Source organism: Cardiocondyla obscurior, linkage group LG03 (assembly GCF_019399895.1).
Source record: "Cardiocondyla obscurior isolate alpha-2009 linkage group LG03, Cobs3.1, whole genome shotgun sequence".
Classification (NCBI taxonomy): domain Eukaryota; kingdom Metazoa; phylum Arthropoda; class Insecta; order Hymenoptera; family Formicidae; genus Cardiocondyla; species Cardiocondyla obscurior.
This window is the reverse complement of record NC_091866.1, coordinates 6,582,321-6,607,367: the sequence shown is the minus strand read 5'-3', so window position 1 is coordinate 6,607,367 and position 25,047 is coordinate 6,582,321. Positions and strand designations below refer to the sequence as shown.

The 25,047-nt window shown below is 36.2% G+C and overlaps 1 protein-coding gene and 2 pseudogenes across 1 annotated transcript in view; 1 reads left to right on the top strand and 2 right to left on the bottom strand.

Annotated features, from left to right (window-relative positions):
- LOC139101421 (uncharacterized) overlaps window positions 1-25,047 on the top strand; it is a 164,765-nt gene that overhangs the window by 123,230 nt on the left and 16,488 nt on the right. The gene's annotated exons all lie outside the window — the stretch shown is intronic.
- LOC139113827 (uncharacterized) lies at window positions 5,434-6,547 on the bottom strand (annotated as a pseudogene).
- On the bottom strand, window positions 6,582-8,429 carry LOC139113781 (uncharacterized; annotated as a pseudogene).

Genomic DNA, 25,047 nt, shown 5'->3' with positions numbered 1-25,047 from the left:
TCAAGTTGGCGTTGTGAGACTTTTTTATCATTTACAGCTTTTGCGATTCCTGCGGCTCCACCAGTGAGCGAACCGATAGCACCCAGTAAGGGCAGAAGCGGTATAACGCCACCACGTTTTGCTATCGGAAGTGTTCGTTTCGTCACCGTTTTCTTCTTCAGCGTATTCTTTTTTGCTACACATAAGCCCATACCAAGTTTTGTTTTTGCTTTCATAGCTGCCCATACGGTTGTGGCTGCGGCCTTTTCACCAAAACTTGAATCTTCTGCGTTAATACGTTGCAGCGCTTTATTGGCAAGAATATTGTCAGCCACGTGGCGCTCTGCGAGATTGTTGCTACGTAAGTAGGCTATATCGTGATCGCGACAAGCCGCATTCAACGGATTAATTCCACGATCTCCTCTGGCAAATCGTTCGTTTAATCGAGTTCCTGGGTCACAAAACTGGTACCCTGGTATGTGCAATTCAAACGGAAGTGCGTTAATCGCTCTGTTTAACAAGCCTCGCCCAATTTTCTTAGACATTTAATACAGTTTTTTATTAATGGCGCAGGACCGTCAACATGCGTTTCATAACTCAATAAATTATAATGTTTTAAACATCGACGGTATTGTTGAACCTCTAAATCAGCCTTTAAGTGTTCAGGAAGCTTATTCCATAAATAGTTAATATGTTGCGAAAATCGTTGTAATAAGAATATTTTTGGAATATGTTGTAGTTGTTCAGCGGTTAAATCACAGATATTACAATCGTCCGACAGCAACAAAAACATAGTGAATACTGAGCGTTTAATTTTTATGCACACAACTATAAAATCATTTAAATTAAAAGTGCACATTAATATAAGTATTACAAAATAACATTAAAAATATATGAGGACATTTTATACATATTCTCAACATTTTATACACCATTTTACCTGCTTTGTACATTTGTAATTTTGACTGTCGTATATTGTTTGCCCTTCTTGTCGTAAAAAAAAATCATGTGTGGCTTCATCCGTTAAAGATAATGATGATCTTGGACTGTACGTGGAAATGTCACAGATATCCTTCAAATTTAAAAAGTTTACAATTTAATACAATATAAAAAATAACAATAATTGTTTATAATGTTGTTAATAAATAGTATTATTATTATGATTATTAATATTACTGCTTACCTTATTATTACTATATTTTTACACTTATAACAAAACCAATTAAATTTAACAATATCACTATCTTATAACTATTTAACACTTTCTTTTTACAAAAAATTAACACTGTGTAAAAACAGAACATTCTGTTTAAAATGTTTCTATTAACTTACCCAGCAAACACAATGTTAAACTTAATAAACGTGTTACTTGAAATTTCCTACTCAATAATGTAACTGTTATAAAACAAATATGTTTTACAAGTTACATTATTGCTTAAGAATTTACAACACGTTTATGACGTGTAACATTGTTTTTGTTGAGAAGATAATAAAGAAATATATTAAATTTTGCGAAATTCTTATTTTTTCACGAATAAAATATAATTTAAAAAATGTAAAAAATTGATTAAAAATGAACATTGTGTTCAAAATGTTTCAATTAAGTTACCCAGCAAACACAACGCTAAACTTAACATACGTGTTAGTTATAATTTTCTACCAATAATGTAAATGTTATAAAACACATCTGTGTAAAACACAGTTACATTATTAAGTAGTAAATTATAACTAACACATATGTTACGTTTAATGTTGTGTTTACTAGGTATAAACACCGTTAAAATTACCGTAAATAAAAAGTAAAAAAGCATACCTGTAATCCAACATTTAAGTTGTTTAACATCATATCCATAAAAATTTTTTGGGTGCCAGATAGATTTGTTACAACTTGTTCCCATTTATTTTTTCTTTTCCTTTCTTTTAATTTATGACGGTACTTCTTAATAATAATTCTGTTTTTATAAACTCTCTTCTTTTGCCTTTTTAATTTTAACTTTAGATTATTAATTTCTTCTTCTTTCTTAATAATTTTGATATTATCTTGATGGGAACCTGCAACCATAATAACATTATTTGTAGAATTTTCGGTAGTATTTGAAAAATGAATATCGGTAATATTATCATTATTAATATTAGTATTAAATAAATTAATATTTGATATAGGATGTGCATCTTCTTTGAGACATCGCCGGGATCTGTCCTTGATGAACATTTCTTCTGTAAAATGTTCTGTGCAAATTTTCAATTCATTCTGCTTCTCCTGTGGTAAATCTGTAAACAAATAAATTCTAAATTAAATAAAGAACATTAATAATTTTACTTTTTAATGTTTTATATTTAAAATATAGCTAATGTTATATGCCATCAAACACAATGTTAAATGTAATGTAAATGTTAGTTGTAATTTCTTACTCAATAACGTAACTGTTATAAAACAGATCTAACAGTTATATTATTGAGTAGGAAATTACAATTAACATGTACGTTACATTTAACATTGTGTTTGCTGGAATATTTCTATTTTGTAATTAAGACTTACCAATTAAATCATTCCGATCTATTGCTTTTAGCCAGGCTTCAGCTTTTTCTTTATTTTTTGGAAACCTATGCACTGGCATACTTGAAGCAGATGTGCACTTTGGCACACAACATCTACGTACCATCTTCGACACCTGAAACTAATTATATTGTTATTACAACTTCTATATCATTTTACATATACATAAGTTTTATTATTTTTTAATAAAATAAATATATATCTTTATTAGATTGTACTAAGATTGTACTTACCAAAAGAAGTCTCAAAATTCTTACTCAAATGATACTTTATAATATCTTCAATGTCCTGGTCACTCCTGACGTCCTGATGATCACTCTTGATGTCCTGATGGCCACTCCTGATTATTCCTGATCACTCCTGGTTGAGTACGTTGATCTCTGTCACTTGCTGTCACTCACTTGCACTCACTGTCACTGCAATTATTGCAAATTCTATTGCAAATCACTTTGACACAATGATTACAAAAAGCAACACCAACACTTCAATGCACTCTGCAATACAGTGACATGCTATATTCACATACATGAAATTGGCGGGAACGGTGCAGCTATATGCACTGGTACAGCTAAATTCAACATGGCGGCTGATAGTGCTGCCGCCTGCCGCTGTCCCCGTTACATTATAACTTCCGTCCCCCGTAAAATGGTGGGAGTGCGCCCACCCTGCCAGCGACCTAACGTCTGAGACGAAACTGGGTGGAAAGAGGGGCGGAAAGAAATAAAAAACTTGTCACTATTTTCCTTACAAAGAGGATTGGTAACACTAAGATAATAATTAATAATAACTCCGAATAAACGCATAACTCCGGTCGGGCGACGAATGGCTTAAAAATTAGAAGAGGTTGGGCCCTCCCAATACTTGAAGTTTTTAGTCTGTCTGGAATTTTAATTGATAAAATATCCGAAATCGTAATATTTCCTATCCGGATCGCTGCAAATGTCTGCATTATTTGTGCCGTATTTAACGCTAAAAGCGTAATTAATTTTTTAGAAAGCCATTCTAACGAAAGATTTTCGAGCGGGTGTAAAGAAGCTAAATGCTCGATTACTGGGAAAGGATCCCAGACAAACTCATAACGAGGGCGTTGCGGCTTTAAAGTCGCTACGCCTTAAAAAAATCTCTTAACCAAGGGATGAAAGCCCACCTCGTTTAATGAAAGTAAAGAAACCGCCGATTTGTACGTGTTGACCAAAGTGTAAGAACGACTGTCCGAAAAAACTGACGATAAAATAACTAAAAATGAATCAATCAAAGGTGAAAAAACATCAATCTGGTGATGTTGACAAAACGACCACCATAGTCTAAGCGGTTTTGCATATTGCGCTAATGTAGAATCCACGATCGAAGCCAGTATAGTCTCCACGGCTGCAGACGGAGTATCCCTATTCAAGAAAGCCTGGCGGATAGTCTCACAGCTACCAGGAAAATTTTCTGCCAGGCCGGATGACACTCTCTAAAAGGGGAAGACAACATGTTAATATCAGGTTTAAAACGAATTGGCTTAACAGAGATTAAATGTTGCAAAAATAAAAACCAAGGCTGGGTCGGCCACTAAAGAACGACTAAGACTCTGTCTGTTTTGTCCGAAATAATTTTCCTCAAACATTTCAAAATAAGAATAAAGGGAGGAAACGCGTAAAAATAAATCTTCCTCCCATCAAAGGAAAACGCATCTACTGCAAATGCACGAGGATCCGGGTGCCAGGAAATGAAGAGATTTCGTATTGATATGCGTTGCGAAAAGGTCAATATCAAAAGGTCCGAACTGAGACTGTATTTTTTCAAAAAAGACCTGTCCTAAAGACCATTTTGTTTTGGTTGAAATTACCCGAGACTCGGCGTCCGCTTTGAAATTTTGCGCGGATGGGATGTATGACGCGAATATAAAAATGCCACGAATCGCCACTTCGCACCATAACCAGATTTTCCTTGCCAAGTTGGAAAGATGCAGGAATCTAACGGAACCCATGCGATTCACATAAGCCATAGTTGTTAAAATATCCATTCTTAAAAGAATATCCATATCCGACAAATGAGAGAAAACATTTTAAACCATAAAAGGCCGCTAAAAGCTCTAAGTAATTAATATGGTTCATTTTTTTCTCTTTAGACCAAAAACCGTGAGTTCGATTCTCTCCACAGATGGCACCCCAACCTGTAAGTAACGCATCCGTAAATATTTCTTGCGCAAATCGGCCAGATCTGATTTCATTACACTGAGAATTATCTTCTAAAATAGCTCTCCACCATAAAAGGTCATCCTTAATTGAATCTGACAGCGTCATTTGTGCCTCGAAATCGCCGTCCGATTCAGAAAGAGCCAAGAACTTTTCTCTTTCTAAAATTTTTGTATACAGTATGCCATACCGTACTGCCGGACATACCGATACTAAGGAGTCTATAACACTTACGAAAAAACGAATTTTGCAATCTTTTTTCGAAAGAGTAGAATTGACTAAATGTAGCAAACGAGCTCTCTTCTCTGCTGGAATGGAAATAGCGAAAGATTCTGTATCGAAAACGAATCCAAGAAAACGGCAAAACTTAGTTGGCCTGAGTACACTCTTTTCTTTGTTAATTAAAAAACCTAAATCTGCAAGAAGCTTAGTAGTATAAAAAAACATTATCATAACACAGTTCATAAGAAGGAACTATTAACAAAAAATCATCCAGGTAGGCTACCGACAGGAAACCTCTTTCCCTAAGAGAGAATAAAATCGGCTTGAGAATTTTAGTAAATATATAAGGTGCCGGTGCTAAACCAAAAGGCACAACACGAAATTAGTACAATTGATCATTAAATCTGAAACGTAAAAACTTTCTATCTTTTTGAGCCACAGCTATAAGCAAATAAGCATCCTTGAGATCTATTGAGGCTAGAAAATCTTCGGGCGAGATGAGACGAATCATAGTCTTCCAATTTTTTATTTTAAAATGAGGAACAATCAGGAACTTATTAAGATTCTTTAAATTAAGTATGAATCTCCATCCACCAGAAGACTTTCTGAGCACAAAATATGGTGATAAATATTGTTCATCAGTCTTCTACCGTTTTCACCGTTACCTCTTTAATTAATCTCTTAATCTCCTCAGCGCAAACATGTTTTTCTAAACTACTGAGGTGAACAGAAGGTTCACACTGCTGAAAAAAGGGGCTGTTTTTGAAAGATAACCTATATCCAGCTATGGTTTTCAGAATGGCGGGGTCAGACGTAATTCTCTCCCAGTCAGAAAGGAAAAGTGAGAGTCTGCCTCCTACGGTTACCTAAGTGTCTACTAGCGCCTTCTCGTGTGGGATCTGAAGCGGTGAGCAGACCCGCGACGGATATCCTGCGCCCCTGATTTCCTCGGCACTGTCCGCGACGACCTCGGAAGGGCTCGGGCGTTTCCCTGCCTAGCAGCAGGTACCTGAGATGCTTGTAGTGGTGGAGGAGGCTTCCTGGATAAAAGAGGCGGAGCTCTGACAATATCCTTAGTGCATTTCTGCATGGAACTGGCTTTTTTGATCTCCTCTCCAAATGTTGCACCAAACAAAAAATTGTCCGCAGGGAGTGAGTCCGCTGTTGATTTGACCACCAGATTTTAAACAATTTAAATTGGGCTCTACGGTGCAAAGAGATCCGGAAAAAAAGATCCGCCATGATCTTTCCCTTGTCTCTAACTTTGCTTAGGGCAATGCGTGTCTCTGCGGACAAGATCGCCTAGGTTTCAGGTCTGAGTACGTCTGAGAGAGCTTCTCCCAGGTTGTATAAAGCGATGCCTGCTTGATCTTGCACCTTACTAATATAAGCATCTTGTTTTACCACCGGATTTGTTTTTAGCGCCGCTTTGCATTCCAGATTAAGTCTAGGAGCCCTGAGAAAAGCCGTTTCGTCAGGAGGCGAATATTTTTTAAGAAGGATCTTTCGATCTTCTTCCGGAAGGCCCTTACGGGCCAAAGACAGCCATTTTTGTGCTACCAGTTCATTCCAGGGCATTGGTTCTGTTGTTTCAACGTTCGATCCAAATAACTCCTTTGTTTATACGTCCGGTTGAACCTCGGTAGCATCCTCTGGCGCCGACACCTCTCCTTCCTCGGCAGCATTTGTAGAAACTGCAAAGTGAATCGTCCGATCATCTGCAAGAGACGGGCGTGAGGATACGACTTTATGCCGCCTGCATTTTTCAAATGCAGATCCTGCATGTCTGTACGCACCTTGTTGAGATGCCGGCATAGCCGTGCGCTCATTATCCACAGCATTCGCTGGTTGTTCAACGACTTCCACAGGAAGGTGTGAACCAGACAAGACCGACGGGGAACGACAAGATGTTCTAACTTCGTCAGCTACGTGCGACATAAAATTCATAATGCGCGTAATTTTCCCCTCGATTTCTTTAAAACGGTCCTCCGAAGGAGAATGTCTCCTTTTCGAGACTTATGGGAGTGCTTACCCATGACTGAAGTCGAAAGACACGAAGAATGATGAATAATTTGAAAAAACCTGCTGTAAGCAACCGCAACAAGAAGACAATAAGGCGACATCGGTATACGCGCAGGGTTGGCGCACATGGCGCGCGATTGTAGCGCTATTTTTATTTTTTGGGTTTAACTAATCTGTTGTGAGCAACGCAGCGCGGAACGCTACTACATGTATCCATCCGGACGAGACGGGGCATAATTTAACAATTATATATCTTATTTCATTATTATAATATTATATAAAAAGAAGAAATAAAAATAATGCAAGAATATATTTTTTACAAAGTTATTTATTTTATTAATCATATATACATAGAAACAATATTATTAATTTTTAATATCGCATATCTCTGGGTGGTATTTGTCATAAAAACATTCAAAACAAAAATTTTGTCTACATCGAGCGCAAGTAATAAATGATACTTTTGTACAATTACAATTCTTTTTTAAATTATCCATATTAAAGCATATTTCGTTAACATTTATAAATATCTCCCTGTCATCAAAAAGTTTTGCGACGAACCATGTGTATTTAATTATATTATTAAAAATTTCTGAGGAAAGTTGGTGGTGCACAATAGACTGAATTTTTATGCAATCTTCTCGAGAATGAATTTCACGGTTTTGTTCTAGTAAATACGTACAATTTTGCAAGTGTTTTATAAAATTTTTTACTTGCCTATTAAAGTAAACGTCGCATGGTTGGACGAGAGGTGTGCATTTGGGTGAAATTATTTTAACCGTACATGTCGTTAAGCGATTTTTATCCATAAAAGTTTCCTCATATAATTCTGGTTTGGTTTGTCCTCCCCAAGAATCAACGAGTAATAAAAACTTTTCTTTTTTAACATATGATTTTAAAACTGTATTTAAAAAATATTTGTAGAAACCCGTTGTCAATTTTCCTGATTTCGTCGATGTTACAATTACATTTGTGTATTTTTTAAGATATTTATCGACTTTTTTTTAACTCTAGATTCAAAGATACCGGTTGTCTTTTGCAAACAGACGAAAACTAATGGTAATAATTTGCCATTTAATGTCATGCAATATTGTGCTGTGTAACTATGTGTTGTTTTATTTATATTTTTTTTTTTTAACTAGAACTTCTTTAACGCCTTTCTCTGCGAGAGTTCTATTATATGTAGATTGGTACTGGCATCCTGTTTGATTAGTATTAATTACCATATTCGGATTAAAATTTTGTATTAAATGACGAGCTTGTATTCTAAAATTCTCTGCAGCAGTCAAGGTTTCTTCGATTGATGCACTTTCTATTTCCGAAACATATCTTGTAATTTTTCTTTGGCGAATTCGATGCTTGGATTTTAATGATTTTAGCCACGTTTTGGAAGTTTTAAAATCAAAATTTTCGAACTGGCTCGGAGCAGCTAAAGCCCATTGCTGCAAGTTTCTTGTTGTAACTTGCATATTATTTTGTCGAGCCTCAAGAAATCGATCATTGGTCCATGAATTAATTATAGAATATTTGTCATAAATAGTTCCACCACTTATTATTTGTTCGTCCCATATTTTTAACGAATCTATTCGTTTTAATTTTGAATATCCTTTTCTTTGTAATGTTTTCAAATTCCATGTTCGATGTTGTTTCGCTTATATTAATAACTTTTACTTTATAATCAAGCGAAATTAATTCCATGCTTTTACTACGTTTTTTTCTGGTTCGTAATCAGATTCTTTTTTAAATTGTACTTCTTCAAAACTATTGTCAGTTTCACTTTCCTCTATCGTTATTAATTCTTTGTCGGTAATAAAATGTTTTTTTAATAAAATTTTTTGTGTGTAATTATAAAGATCCTCTGCCACTAGAATTGATTCCTCAGAAATAGTAGAAAAAGATGGTTGTGAAATGACGCCATTTTGTTCTAATAGCGCCTCGTAATATTTCACAGCGTTGCGGATATCTATTTTATTTTCAATGCTCTCATTTTCTTCTTCTGGCTTTTGAATATTTGAGGGTTCCAGGTTCGTCGGTACGTTCCATGTTTATGACTGTGTTAATAGTCTTTTTGCTTGTAAAATTATATTTTTTCAATCTTATCACGTGCTCTCTACCACGTGTTTTCCACCACGTGCTCTCTACCACGCGCTCTTCAGTGCGTGCTCTCTACCACGTTTATTATTAATTTCTTATAATAAATGCGATATTCCGCCAATCTCGTCGTGCTTTGATGAGATTTCTTGAGTTCCGCCTATAAATTTCTTTTCATAAAAAATTTCTCAACCGTTCTTATAACCGTTCGCTTTGGAGTTCCGCGTCCGACTACAACTTCTTTGTGCTCCGTTGTTCCTCCTTCAAAAACCGTCAGCCAGAGGGCATTCGCTGAAAGATCAATGAAACGGGGCCCAGGCCCTAAAATCTGTTTTACTGATTTGTTTTGTTAGACGACTAACTAAGCCGTTACAAAGTACTTATTACTTGCGCTCGATGCAAGGAAAATTTTTGTTTTGAATGTTTTTATGACAAATACCACCCAGGGATATCGCGATGTTAAGAATTAATAATATTATTTTTATGTATTGTATATATGATTAATAAAATTAATAACTTCGTAAAAAAAGATATTCTTGCATTATTTTTATTTCTCTTTTTTATATAATATTATTATTGTGTATGCGTGGAGGAGAGGAGATAAAAAATGAACGACTTGCTCAAGAGGCTTCTGGTTTGCTACTGCTCGTCCTTATTACAGCTCGTCTTGATTATTGCTCAGACAAAAGAGGGTAACAAATATTTTAAATGATAAAGAGCATCTGATGCATCCTCTGATGCATCCCAGCTCAGCTTTCTGTCTATATACTAATTTATGGCGCATATAGTATTTATAATAATGAAATAAGATATATAATTGTTAAATTTCATACCAAAATGTAAAAATTAAAAAAAAAATACGTAACGTGAATCGAACCAGTGATTCCACGCTTACTAGATCTGAGTCGACCACTCTGGACTACCACGCTGCTTCGAAAATAGGTTTAACTTTTCTGTACTTCAAGACATAGGAAATGTTTAAACTAACTTTTATTTCTTATTTTTGAGTAGTGCGTCGTATGACTTTACCACGTATTACTAGGAACACCAATCTTCAAACCCTGTGAGTTTGGAGAAAATTGGTGTTCCGTTAAGCGCGACCCCCCCTTGTAAAATTTATACAATACTTGCTAACCCACTTGCATAAAAGAAAGAGACGAAAAAATATCAATCATACTGTTGTGTATGACGGAGGGAGAGAGAGAAAATCTGAATACCATTGTATGAGCAAAACTGTTAATATATATTTCTTAGCACGTGTGTACTTATTAACTCAGAAAGAAGAAGTGAAAGACGGCTCGCTAAGGCTCGTGCGCTGTTATACATAAAAAGTTGAAGAGCGGGTAGATTCGTTCCGCTCGTGTTACGATTCGCTGAGCAAATCGCGCGCAATACAAAAATAGTGTGAGAATACATTTAGTTAATACGTAACACCCTCTTTTGTTAAAATAAAAATTCCTTTCGTTCATATGACAAGAAATCAGGTCGCTTCTTTTCTCTAGTTGAACGTCTTAACGTATTTTGAGAGTTACTATGATTTGTGTTATGTGTAGGTTGTAAGTTTTCCTTATCTTGAAGTAAAGTATCTTGCTTTTCTGTAATTATATCGCTAGTGTCCCAATAACAATCATTGTTTTGATTATCTGTAATTGTAGGTGTCTGATTTCCAATTAAACGCATCTGATTAACGTGTCTGATCCATAAACGACCGTCATCTAATACAATTTTGTAATGTAACTTTCCTATACGCGTATGAATTTTTCCAAACTTCCACTTATCTTTGCCAGAATAATTCCTGCATGCTACTCTGTCTTTACAAGGTCTTTCGTTTCCGATTGCAGAGCGAACGGTTGTGTGTCTGAGCGAGTGCATGTAGAAAAAGGTCTTGTGGGAGTAAAAAAGTTTTTCAGAGGTAAAGGGTTGGTTTGAGGGAAAGAGGGAAGGGTCTTTAAGGAGGGCAAGAGAGGATAAAGAGCAAAGGTAAGAATAAAGGGAAAAATCGGGGAAGATATAAAGCGGAGTTCTTTTTGAGGTTAGGTCGGCGGTGACGGGGAAAAAACCGTGTGTAAGACAAAGGAAAGGAGGAAGGCAAGGGGGTAAAGGAGAGAGTAAGAGGTAACAAAGACAAAGGGAAAAGAGATAAAGAAGATTTGGAAAATGAGTGACCAGGAAAAGGAAAGTGTGGAGAGTGGAAGTGAGGAAAGAAAAGAGAAAAAGGAAGAAGAGAAAATAAAAAAGAAAATGAGTAGACCTGCAAAGGTAGAACTGTTAAGAAGGGAAAGGGCCAACAGCTTGCCAATTATGGAAGCGTGGAAGCAAGGGGAGAAAAGGAAGGAAAGGCAGGAGGAAAAAGGCGAAATAGAGGGTTTGGAAGGATTTAGGAAAAACGTAAAAGTTTATAGATCGCCGGTGAAAGCAACAGAAGAGAGTGGTGAAGGAGGAATAAGCAAGGAAGGTTTTGAAGAGGTGATAAAGGAGATGAGAAGTGGATTTGCAAGGATCTAAGCGCAGATGGAGGAAGTAAGGGAAATAAAGGTACAAATCAGAAAGGAAATAGAAGATTTGAAGAAAATATGGAAAAAAGAGAAGATAGATTTAGAGAAAAGAATAGATGGGATGGAAAAAAAAATAAGGGAAAAAAAATATGAGGGAGGTAAAATGGAAATACCAGCAGAAATACAGGGAAAGGTTTTAAGTTTGGAAGAAAGAACGAGAATTTGGAATCGGCAAAAGAAAGAGAAAAGAAAGAATGGAAGAAAAACAATTTAATAATAAGAGGTATAAAGATAAAAAGTGAAGAAAAAAAGGCGTTGAAAGAACAAGTGGGAGAAATAATAGAAGCAACAGATGTGAAAGCAAAGATAGAGGATGTAAATAAGATAGGAGGAGTAAATAAAGGAGGTTATGGTATGGTGTGGGTAAAGATGGAAAACTTTAAAGAAAAACTGGAAATATTAAAATGCAAGGGAAAACTAAAGGACAGGACGGAATGGATAGGAGACGATCTGACAGAATATGAAAGGAAAGTAGAATGGCTCATAAAGAGAGAAGCGGATAGATTGAAAAGAGAAGGAAAACAGGTAAAAATAGGATACAAGAAGATATGGGTAAATAAAGAAATGTGGATATGAGATGATTTGAAGGAAGAATTGAAAAAATGGGATGGAGCGAAAGAGTTTGAAAAAGAAGGAAATAAAAGGAAGAGGGTAATAGCAGATAGATTAAATGCAAGTTTTTGAAAAGGGGCGGAAGAAGAGAAGTAAATGAGTTGGAAAAAGTGGAGAGAAAAGATGAGGAAAGAGGAAAAGAAAAGGATAAAGAAAAATAAAAAAGGAAAGATAAAAGGAAAAAGAAAAAAAAGGAGAAAAAGGAGAGAGGAAAGGAAAAGGCGGAGATAAAAGATAGAAACGTGAGAATAATTTTTTGGAACGTGGCAGAAATAGAAAACAAGGATGAAGATTTCTGGAAGAACATGGAGAAATGGGAGGTGATTTATATGTGTGAAACTTGATTGGAAGAAAAAAAATGGAAGGGGTTAAGAAGCAGACTGCCAAAAGGCTACAAATGGATAAATAAGGGAGCAGAAAAGAAAAATAAGAAGGGGAGGGCAATGGGGGGAATGGTGATGGGATGGAGAGAGGAATTGGAAGGAGAAAAAAAATTAGAATTTGAAGATAGGAAAGGAATAATAGGAATAAAGATAAAAAGTGGAAAAATATGGTGGAAAATAGCAGGGGTATATGTAAATGAGGATTTAGAAGACTTAACAGAGAATATGAGAAATTGGATAGATGAAAAAGAGGAAGGAACGAGATATCTGATAGGGGGAGACTTTAATGTGAGGACGGGAGAAGAGGGCGAGCTATGGGATGATGAAAAAGAAGAAGAAGATAAGGAAGAGAGAAAAAGGAAAACAAAGGATAAAAAATTACAGGAAAAGAAAAAAATTTTGTAAAGCTTTGGAAGAAGCAGGATGGGGAATAGTCAATGGTTGTACAAGAGGAGATGAAAAGAGTGAATGGACATATGTAGGGGGAAGAGGAAAAACAGTGATAGACTATGTGATCAGTAACGTGGAATCAAAAGAAGAAATAGTAGAAATGAAGGTGGGGGAGGAAGTGGACTCAGACCACTTACCCTTAATAGTGACAATAAAAATAGAGGGAGGAAAGAGGAGAAGATGTAAATATGGTATAAAAAAGAGCACGAGACTAGTTTGGAGTGAGAAGGAGAAGAAAATTTTCAGGGAAAAATATAAAGAAAAAAGAGAGAAAGAAAACAATACGGAGGAAAATTGGAGAAGTTTTAGTAAGGAACTGGAAAAAACAAAGAATGTAGTTAAAAAAGAAATGAAAATAAAGAAGAAGGAAAAACCAAAAGAAAGATGGTGGAATGACGATTGTAAAAGGAAAAAAGGTGAAGTAAAGGAAGAAATGCTAAAATGGAGGAAGGGGGAAGGGAGTAAGGAGAATTATAAAAAGAAGAAAAGTGAATATAAGAAGCTATGTGAGGAGAAAAAATTGCAAGAAAAGGTGAGATAGGAGAAAGAAATAGAAAAGATTAGAACAGAAGGAGAAGTATGGAAAGTAGTAAACAAGGGAAGAAAAAAAGGAAGAAAGTGGAGAAAAAATAAAGATTGAAGAATGGGACGGATATTTTAAGAAAATGTTAGGAGAAGTGGAATGGAGAGTAAGAGAAGAAATAGGAGAAGACAGAATAGAAGACAATGAGGAAGATATAAATAGAGAAGAATTTAAAAATGTAATAAGAAGGTTGAAAAAGGAAAAGCAGCAGGAAGTGATGGTTTAGAAAATGAAATATGGAAATGGGGAGGGGGAAGTAAAAGAGAAATTATGGAAAATGTGCAAAAGAGTATGGAGGGGGGAGGGAATGCCGGAGGAATGAAGAGAAGGTGTGGTAGTTCCGGTGTTAAAAAGAGGAAAAGGTAAAAAAGTAGAAGAGTATAGAGGGATAACGTTGACACAGACTGCGTACAAAGTGTATGCATCTGTGTTAGCAGAAAGATTAAGAAAAAAAATAGAAGAAAAAGGAATATTACCGCAGAGTCAAGCCGGTTTTAAAAGAGACATGGGGACAGTAGATCAAATATATGTGTTAAATTACCTGCTAAATAAGAAGATAGAGGAAAAGGAAGGAAAAATGGTAATAGCGTTTATAGATTTGAGAGCGGCTTTTGACTCTGTAGACAGGAGAAAATTGGTGGAAACAATGAAGAAAAAAGGGGTAAGGGAGGGATTGATAAGAAGGTGTGAAGAAATATTAGAGGAAACGGTGAATAAAGTTAAGGTAAAGGATAAAGAAGGGAAAAGTTTCTGGATGACAAAGGGAGTAAGACAGGGTTGTCCGTTTAGTCCTAGCCTGTTCACACTCTTGTTGGCAGACATAGATGAAGAATTAAAAAAAGGAGGATGGGGGGGTATAAGAATAAAAGACAAGAGAGTTTACTCGCTGGCGTACGCGGATGACATTGCGCTACTGGCAGAAAATGAGGCAGGGATGAAAGGAATGATTAAAAACATGGAAGAATATGTAAAAGAAAAGGGATTGGAAGTGAATGTAAAGAAAACAAAGATAATGAGGTGTAGAAAGGGGGAAGGGAGATGGAAAAAAACTAAATGGGTATGGAAAGGGGAAGAAATAAAGGAAGTAAAAAGTTTCAAGTATTTGGGATACATAATCATGAGAAATGGACAGCAGAAAAAGCATGTAAAGGACAGAGTAAAAAAAACGGCAAGAATAATGGGGCAGGTGTGGAGTATAGGTAAAAGAAAATTCGGAAAAGATTGGAGTAAAAGAATATGGCTATTTGATAAACTGGTATGGTCGGTTATTAATTATGGCGTGGAAATATGGGGATGGAAGGAAAGAGAAGAGGTGGAGATATTACAGGAAAAATACTTGAGATGGGTGCTGGGAGTAAGAAGATATGTACCAGGATATATGGTGAGAGAAGAACTACAGAGGGATAAATTGAAAGGTAGAGCAGAGATGAGAGCATGGAAATATGAAAAACGGCTAGAAGAAGGGAAAGGAGGAGTTCTAGCAAAATGGTGCTGGGAAGAAATTAAGGGAAGAGCAAGGAAGGGAAGAAGCAAAGGAAAATGGGAAAAAGAAAGAGAGGAATTTTTTGAAAAATTTGGATGGTCGGGAAAAGAGGTGGAAGATCTAAGAAAAAGAGAGGAAATAAGGGGGGAATATTTGGTGGAAAAGGATAAAGAATGGCAAAGAGAGGAAAGATGGAAAAAAATAAGAGAGTCAAGATTTAATAAGTATTATAAAAAAGTGAAAGAGGAAGGGATACCAGGATATTTGAAATTGGGGTGGAAGGAAGAAAAATGGCAAAGAGTGGCAAAATTTAGATTAGGGGAGGAAATGAGAGGAAATAAATATTGGGTGGGAGAGGAGAAAAGAAAATGTAGAATTTGTTTGGAGAAGGAAGAAACGTGGGAACATATATGGGAGGAATGTATAGACTGGGGAAACGAGAATAGTTGGGAGGAAATGGTGGAGGAAATTCTGGGAGGGGAAGGAAAGGAGATTGATTGGTTGGAAAAATTGGAAAGAACAAGGGAGAAAAATAGGAGTGAATGAAAGTATGAAAGAAAAAGCGTCGGAAGCGGGGGTCCAAAGATAGAATTTAAGGTAGAATTAAGGCAAAATAATGTAAAGAATGAATGGATGTGTGATCTCTCTCTCTCTTGATGCGTAGGTAATAGAATAGGAAAAAAGGCGTAGGATATAAGTTTTACTTTCAGGAAATGGCTGTAAGAAGAAAGAAGACTATAAAAGTAGAAATAGTTTAGAGATAAGAATGAAGTTTTAAGATATATTTTATGAAATTGTAAGCAGAAAATTGGGGAAGCGAAAGTCCCGGTGTACCTCCGAGGAGAAAATAAACACCTTATATATACTCTGTCTTTACAATTAAAACTTCTAATCGCCTTATTATAATTTTTATCAACTATCTTCTCTTCTTTAATCGGAAATACTAGATCTAAACGTGTACATATTTTCTTCCTATAAATAGCTCCGCAGGTGACTTATTTGTCGACGCATGTAGCATAACTCTATATTGTAACAATAAATTACATAAAACTAAATTTATATTTGCTGAATTGCAATTTGTACGCTTTAATGCTTGCTTTAATGTCTGTACAAAACGTTCGGCTTGACCGTTTGTCGATGGATTGTAAGGAGAAGTTAGTTTGTGACTTATTCCATTTAATCTTAAAAATTTTTGAAATTTATCTGATATGAAAGTTCTACCATTATCAGTTACAATTGTTTTGGGTAAACCATAGTTTGCGAATATCTGTCTACATTTAAAAATTGTAGTTTCAGCTGTAATATTAGGCATAACATGTACCTCAGGCCATTTAGAATATGAATCTACCATAACGAAGAACATTTTTCTCAAAAATGGCCCAGCAAAATCTAAATAAATCCGTTGCATTGGCTCTGAAGGTTGTTGCCAGACGTGCACATCTACCTTAGGTGGATTATTTCTGTGTGCATTACAATTTGTACAATTCTTCGCAATATCTTCTATGTTTTTATCTAAACCCGACCACCAACAATAACTGCGAGCTAGATTTTTCATTTTAATTACACCAAAATGTCCATTGTGCAATTCTTTCAAATCTACTATAATAATTTATCATGCCCGTGAAGGCTCTGACCTCTGATACGTTTTTAGGTTGTGGCATGGACTTAATAGCTTCCATTTTCTTTTGATCTTTATGTATCCTTTGTTTATCAATTGTATAACCACAATAATTTACTTTGTCAATGAAAAAATCAGACTTTTCTAAATTAATACGAATATTGAATTTATGCAATCTTTCTAAAACTTCTTCAAGTCTTTGCAAATGTAAATCATCAGATTCTCCTGTAATTACTACATTGTCGAAAAATATAGCTATACCTGAAATACCCTGCAAGATATTTTCAATCTCTCTCTGCCAGATAGTTGGTCCGGAAGCAATATCAAACATCATTCTATTAACTTTGTATAGCCCCCTACATGTACTAATTGTTAACAATTTGCGATATTCAGGTGCCATTTCTAACTGTAAATAAGCCTGAATTAAATCAATTTTTGAAAATTTGACACCGTTCGTTAATTTAGAATATAATTCGTCGATCGTGGGTAAGGGGTGATCATCTATAATTAAACTCGGATTTACAGTAACTTTATAGTCTCCGCATATTCGTACTTTGCCATTTTTTTTTAATATGGGGACAATCGGTGTAGCCCATTCTGATGTTGATACTGTTTCTATTATTCCTGCCTTTTCCAAAGAATCTAATTCTTGTTCAACAAGGGGAATAAGTTTAAAAGAAACTTGCCGTGCGCGTATATATATTGGTGTAACATCAGCTTTCAATGTTAATTTAGCTTGAATGCCTTTGATGGCTGAAAATTCCGGAGGATTAAGCTTTTTGTATTTATTAAGCAATGTGTGCAATTTATTTTGAGACGTAGCTATATTATTTACTGCAGCGCCACACACTAAAAAATTATGTCCATTTGACAATTGTCTAATCCATTCCCTACCTAAGAGTGGTTTTCTATGACCTTTAACAATGTACATATTAAGCTCTTTCTGAATTTCGTTAAATTGAACGTTAACTGTAACATAACCTTTACTTTGTAAAATATTACCGCAATATGATATTAATTGTAAATTTGTTTTTTGTAAGACCGCATTTTGAAAATGTTGATTAAAATCTGCTTCATTTATAACTGTGACTGCGGCACCGCTATCAATTTCAAACTTAATTTGCTTATCGTTTACCTTAAGTACAATGTAATATTTATCTCGATGATCATCATGTTCCAATGCTAGCATCTCCTGTAATTGATTGTTCGTAGTTGTATTCTTAAAACAAACTATATTTAAATGACCTTTTTTTCCACAAATAAAAGCATTTAGTGTCATGACTTAATGTGCATTTACTTGCTAAATGAGCTTTACCGCATCTGAAACACTTAATATTAGTTTTTGTTTCGCATCTAAAATTAGAATTAGAATTAGTATGACCTGTAGGCTTCCTGTAGTTTTGCTTTGAATTCTTGTCGCTGCCGTGCTTGTGCTGCAATTTTCTTCCTATTTTCAAATAATCGATGGTGGAGGTTGATGCATTACCAGTTTTCATCTGCTCGGAACTCTTTTCAGATAATTCCATTGTTACTGCGATTTTGACTGCTTCCTCAAAATTTAAATCTTTCCGCTCAAGTAAACGGGCTTGACTCTTCTTATTTTGTAGACCAAATACAAACTGATTCCGTAGGGCTGTTTTTAAGTATTCTCTGAATTTACAATAAATACTTAGCTTATGTAATGCTGCCACATATTGCTGCACTGTCTCTCCTGCCTCCTGCTTCCTTTGGTGAAATTTATAATTTTCTGCTATTTCCAAAGGAGCTGGCTCATAAAACTCTTCCAATTTTTGCACCAGCGTATCGAAACTTTGGGAAAAAGGATCGACTGGATCGAGTCGATCACATAACACATCAAATGCTGATGATCCTACGTAATGCAATAAATATGGAACTCTTGAGTTCCCAGCGATGCCAAAAATTAAGAAAGCACCTTGTAGACGCTGAACCCAACGTTTCCACGTGGTTGTAGCTGGATCGAAAGCCTCAATTGCAAAAGATCCTGGAATGGCGGGCTTACTATCCGTGCTGGATGATGATTGCGCCATATTTTTGTGCCGCCTCGTATATTAACTTTTCGTACAATAAATATGGATTGTTTACTTAACTTCGCTGTCCTCGTCGCCAATTATGTTGTGTATGACGGAGGGAGAGAGAGAAAATCTGAATACCATTGTATGAGCAAAACTGTTAATATATATTTCTTAGCACGTGTGTACTTATTAACTCAGAAAGAAGAAGTGAAAGACGGCTCGCTAAGGCTCGTGCGCTGTTATACATAAAAAGTTGAAGAGCGGGTAGATTCGTTCCGCTCGTGTTACGATTCGCTGAGCAAATCGCGCGCAATACAAAAATAGTGTGAGAATACATTTAGTTAATACGTAACACATACTTTATATAAACTAAAACTAAATAACCAAATTGAAATGAATAACGAAAAAAAATTCTTAAAAAATCATAACATTTAACTTTTATATCCTGGATAACAAATTTTTAGTATTTGTTATCAATTAAATAAAAGGATCTTTATTAAGTTTTTTTAATTGTCGTCGCCATAAAAACTCGCAAAGATGATCTGCAAGACATATTTTCTGAATACCACAAAAAAAAAAATCGTCTCGTCCATCTCCAAGACGACTCTATATTTTGCGTATGAGCCCCAATATCACTATTAACGAATTTCTCCGAATGATTAAGATGCAAAAAACCGTGTTGATTTAAATTAACATATCCCTTCCAACAATCAGTATGGATCTCTGTCCCTTTTGCAACGTGTTTCTTTATTAAACTTATTAATGTAGTTTCATCTCTTTTGTTGTCGGGACAAATCTCCAAACGACAGTTGAAAGAATGGTTTCTTTCAATCATCCCAAGAATCTATGCTCCTTCCACAATACGTCCTCGTTCAAACTTTCGACGTCCAATTTTGCACTCATCTACTTCTACAATTTGTCCAACCCCTCCAAGTTTACCATCTTCTTCAAATTGCTTATCTAAAACAGCCAAACAGACTTCTCTACAAAAATAAAATCTATCAGCAACAGTTTCTACTGAAATAGTTTGTCCTTTAATAATACTACACTCACGCATAGTTTGCTCATAAGTAAAACCAACCGCAAAACTGTACGTAATTAGCATACATGCAGTTGCTGAAATATGACACCTTTCGAATTAAATGTTTTCAACAATTGCATGTAAATAAATGTCGATTCTAACTTTTTGTTGTACATAAAAAAAGACCAAAAAACGAACCATTGTCTTCCAATTTTATTTTCTTGTAATGCTTCTTATAAAATCGTTCAGTAGGAATTAACTATAAATCTTTTAACCAACAAAAGGGTTTTTCTCGATCTTGAAAAATTAAATTTAAAGTAAAAATATTATACTTCTGATCCATTATATTAAAAACCAAACCAAAAAATATCTATAGAGAGAGAGAGAAAGAGAAAGCGGGCACACTGTAAACATCAACACAGTTTCCAATGTCTAACCAACTTCCGACCAAAACAACTCTCCTAATATGAGCTGTTCAAAGTAAAATTACTATCGAGAAGTACAACTCAATAACAGTCAACCCATCTAGCGAGAAAATATGTAAATAATACTGTTATTATGCCATTTTAATATACTAGTTAGCCAAAAATCGTTAAAATATAAAAATTGTGTTATTAATATCTTTATATTTAATTTTCTAAGTAAATATTTGTTTTACGGTAAAAATGTATAAAACATAAAATGTGTATCTTAATGAGCTCTACAACTTTTGTTTGAAACATTTTTTAAAATTTGCAGTATTTTAAAAGATAAACGTAAAAAATCGTTTTATGGTTTTTTATGGTTTTCGCCATAAATATCCATTTCCGCCAACTTTGACTATGGGATTCGTCAATAGCACGTTAAGATACACAAATCCACGGAGGGGCATAAAAATCGGGAGGACACCATTTTCGGAAGTACAGTCTTAAAAATATGAAATTAAAAATTGGAAATTTTTCTTTCATTAATTAGGCCCGGTTTCACCAACGCACGAGTAAATCTAATCGGTTGGATAAACTTTCAGAATTGTAACTGCCGAACAGAAAACTGATGATAAGGTGTAAATAAGAAATTAAAATTTACATAGCGCCGTAATCGGTTTAATTTATTAAACATCTCTCGCTCAACCTTTGTAAAATTTCCACTTATTCATATTTGACGAAAGTACTGCAGTTTTTACGTCGAAATCTGGAGTTGGATTACATTAGATTGACAAGAAATGTTATGCAACATTTTGAAAAATGTATAACAGTTAAAAAGTAGAAAGTTGTAGCACATTCGCGACAAGTTACGGCAAGTATTATTTAATAGAAAAAGGGACAGTCAGTAGCAAATTGATCAACATAGGCAACAAGTGGTCAGCGGCGGGCGGTGGACGGCGGGCGGCGAACGAATCGAAAAAGCAAGGTATCGACCAGGCAATAGAGCATTACTCGACTAAGCGAAACGGCAACGGCGGACAGCGGCGAGTTCATTGAACAGACAACGCCGCACGCCGCGGATTGATATTCCTCGTTTTTGCGGCATTTTACACGCGTACTAGTTCAAGGATTTTGACTAATAACAGGGAAATTATAGCAAGCTTTGCGAATCAACAAATTATTTTTATTCTCCATTTCATATAATACTTCGCCGAATTTGAGTATTGCACTTTTACATTACGAAAAAGTTTAAACTGTTTAAATAATTTTTTGCAAAAAAGTCACTCATCGGATTCGGTCGTCGGACGATGCTGTAACGTTGTTAAAAAAAAATTATAAAAATCGAACACTCGATCTCGGAGATATCCATTTGTTAACTAGCAAAAATGTTAATATTGAAGAAAAGACTATACTATGTCACTCGCAACATCATCCGGCGACCGAATCCGATGAGTGACTTTTTTGTAAAAAAAATTGTTTAAATAATTGGAATGACTTCTTTTCAGTTTTTAAACAAATTATTTGAAATCCCGAATCGATATATAGCAACAACCGTTACCTGATAACGAGCGTTTACGTAGAAGATATCAATTTGTTAACTAAGAAAAGAAAATAGCAATTTAATATTTTCTTTTGGCAAATATTTAGCAATAAATAAGCAACAAAGCGTTATCTCAATTAAATTTCTTTGCGATCAACTTCATCTTTTTTTTAGAACATTATTAAAAAATTTATAATAATAAAAGCAGAGAGCAATAAACTTTTTTTTTGGCAATTACTTTTTAACAACAAATTAGCAACAAATTTATAAAAATTAATTTTGCTCATTTCGTACTACTAACTTATAAGATGAAAGTGATTTAGTTTGAAAAAAGAAAGATTCTTTATGAATAATAATTTATTTTCAATTTTTATTTTACATGGTAATGATGGTAACATGGTAAGTTTCATGTGTTGCACCGCAAAGGTGCTGTGGGTTCCGTTCTCCGGAGAGATATATGTGTACTGGGTTGATGGCGAGGAAAAACAGGGCTTAGAATAAAGACCCTTTATATTAAACTGTTTCACGTTCTTTATTTCCCTCTTTGTAGCTTACAATCGTCGATTTCACACGATACACTTAATTACGACTGCCCGTCCGGACCGCGGTTGCCCCTATATATGCCCTGCTGTTGCTATTGTTACGTCCGAAAGCTGGAAATCGGAAAGTTAACGATGCAACGGGGCAAAATCTTTTATTCGCCGCTAAAAGAAGGGACGGTACCGCTGCGGCAGAGGCGCACGAGCTGAGGTTTCGAGTCGGGGGGTCAACGCCTTTAATAGGCGCTATGACACTCCTTTCGAAACGCGTGCGGCCTATGGCCCCTTTTAAATAAAAGAATCTAATCTTATTTATAGGGACAGGGCCGCGCTAGTCTTAAGCAAATAAAAACCAGAGCATGATGGTGTTGAAAAAAATGATATTGGTTTATTCAAATGGTTTTACAATTTCACGGTAACTATTGCTTAGATAATTGTTACAATTAAATTCTTCCTTTGTTTTAAATTATTGCAAGTGTTTGTGAATGTTCACGGGTGTACAATTTTTCGGTAGATGAGTATCTTTACATGTGGTTTTCTTGATGAATGTGTGAATGGCAGTGTGCGTGAGAGTGTCGGCAGGGCGGGGAAAAATGGGAATAATGGGAAGTTCTAGGAAAGAAGGGCGGAGGATGCGTTGACCCGAAGGTACAATTGGTTATCTCTGCTCGGTTATAATGAAAATGGTGAGAGCCTGGCCAAAGATAATTTCTTTCAGGCTGCTCGATTGAAAATGAGCATGGCGAGCAAGGAATTGATGGACGAAATTCGGAATTCCTTGCGCTTTGATAACCACACATATGATAGCCACAGCGTGGTAAATGAGATTTGCAATTGTACAATTTTCGGTGGGAGGGATATGGGTAGTTTTCAGAGTCGCAAAAACGGGAAGCTGGTGGATTGTTATCCGGAGGGTAGGAAGAGAATTTTCTTCAGGGTGAGGAATAACGGTAGGTGGACGGGCTATTGAAGTAGGAAAATCTAAATCGGAGAACGGATGGTATGTTTCGGGCTTGGAAGGAGGTTGGGAATTTGAAAGGAATAAATGCGAATCTATTTCAAACTGAGGATAAATTAGCGTTCTTTTGCTAGATTGAGAGGGTAGGGGAACAGTTTCGCATCGGGATGCCGATTGAGTAATATCTGGTGTTGTATAAGTGATAGAATTTGTTAATAGACGCGAAGGGTTTGAATTAAGATGTGCTGATGTCCCGGATGGAGGAGGTCGCAGGATCTCAGTGGGTGGTTGTCGCGTCAGATTCATGGGATACGGCACTATAATTTACGGTTTGTTAAACGTTCCGATCTTTATGATCTGATCTTCAACTCACTTCTGCTGGTTGTAAGTTGCAGTCTAGCGGTCATTGTTGCGGCTTCCTCTGGAGTGAACGGCGTAGGCTTGACAATGGCTTTGTATTTTCGGTTCGAATAGGTTGGTGAGGGCGTCGAGTCTTTGATCCAGACGTTCTGCATGGGCCACTTGTTTGATCGCAAGGAAATCGGGCAGGGTAACGATATGAATACGTTGGATCTTAATTCGGTAGTCGTCTTCGCCCTAAAATCGCGGGCCTTATATAGCAGAAAAATTGAAGGGTGGGAGTATTGTCTCATCTCCCTATTTCCTGATTATACTCCAATTCTGAGTCATCCTGCGGAGTTTTTATTACACCGATTGCCTTGAAGCTCCTTAGCTGTTGCCAGGCGCGATTATACATATTATTTCCTTTGATGATCGTTGCGAAATGCTTATTGTTTTGGCGCATCTGCCCATCGTATATCTTAATATTTCTTATTATAGAGTCGGCGTCTCTATTTTATCTAGGTAATAAAATTGAAAACGGAGGTCATAGGGTTCGTATTCTTACTATTCGGGGTGGGGGGAGTTAAGTGCCAACGGCTGCGGGAGTCTTTGTCTTGTTTTACGACTTTCCGTTGATTAGTCAAAACCGTACTGCTCGAGGCGATATCATGGTAAGATCAATTTAGGTTTTACAACTGTATTATTGGCCGAAATGAGCTGTACGTTTCCGGCTACCGTACGGATTATCTCACGGGGTATGAGAATAGATTTTTCTTCCTCCTAATTTTTTATTGGTAACGCCTTCGCTTGATTAATCATCTCCGTGTACGTGGACCTCAGCTTCTGGTCAGAGTTATTAAAACTGTGCTTACTGAGAGAGCGATCATACAAGAAACGGCTCCAGACGTAACACTATGTCAAAAATCATAGCAATCAGCAGATTCGCGGGTGGAACCGCGAATGTTCTCGAAACGTCGCGTCCCGACCGGAAATGCCGGGTTACCTTGATCGGCGGTATTCTGCCGATCAAGCAAATGGTCGCGCGCGTGCGACATTCCATCGTTATTCTCGAGCTTTCTGTTGCCAGGGGCTCGGGATATAACACATGGTACATGGTAAATAAGAGTAGCCGTTTGCATTCGAGCGGTTACCATCATGCTTGCGCGATACCAACACTACTGAGTTACCGACGACGCCGCTAAAAAAAAGGACAGGTAGTGTATAGCTCTGGCCTTTTCCTCTATCCGACGGCAGTCGAAGCGCCTGACTTCACAGGGACGAGCCTCTGCATCTGTACGCGTAAAAGCTGCGATTTCCAGTTGGGCTCTCTGCCTTTGAGAATCGCAGGCGAAAATCAAACGCGAAATACAATATCGATCTGGCACGATTGGCCAAGAGGTGCTGCCCCGCGACGGGCCACTCTCTAATTATCAGTTAAAATTCTAACACTATTCCTTGCGGTATAAAAGGAAATT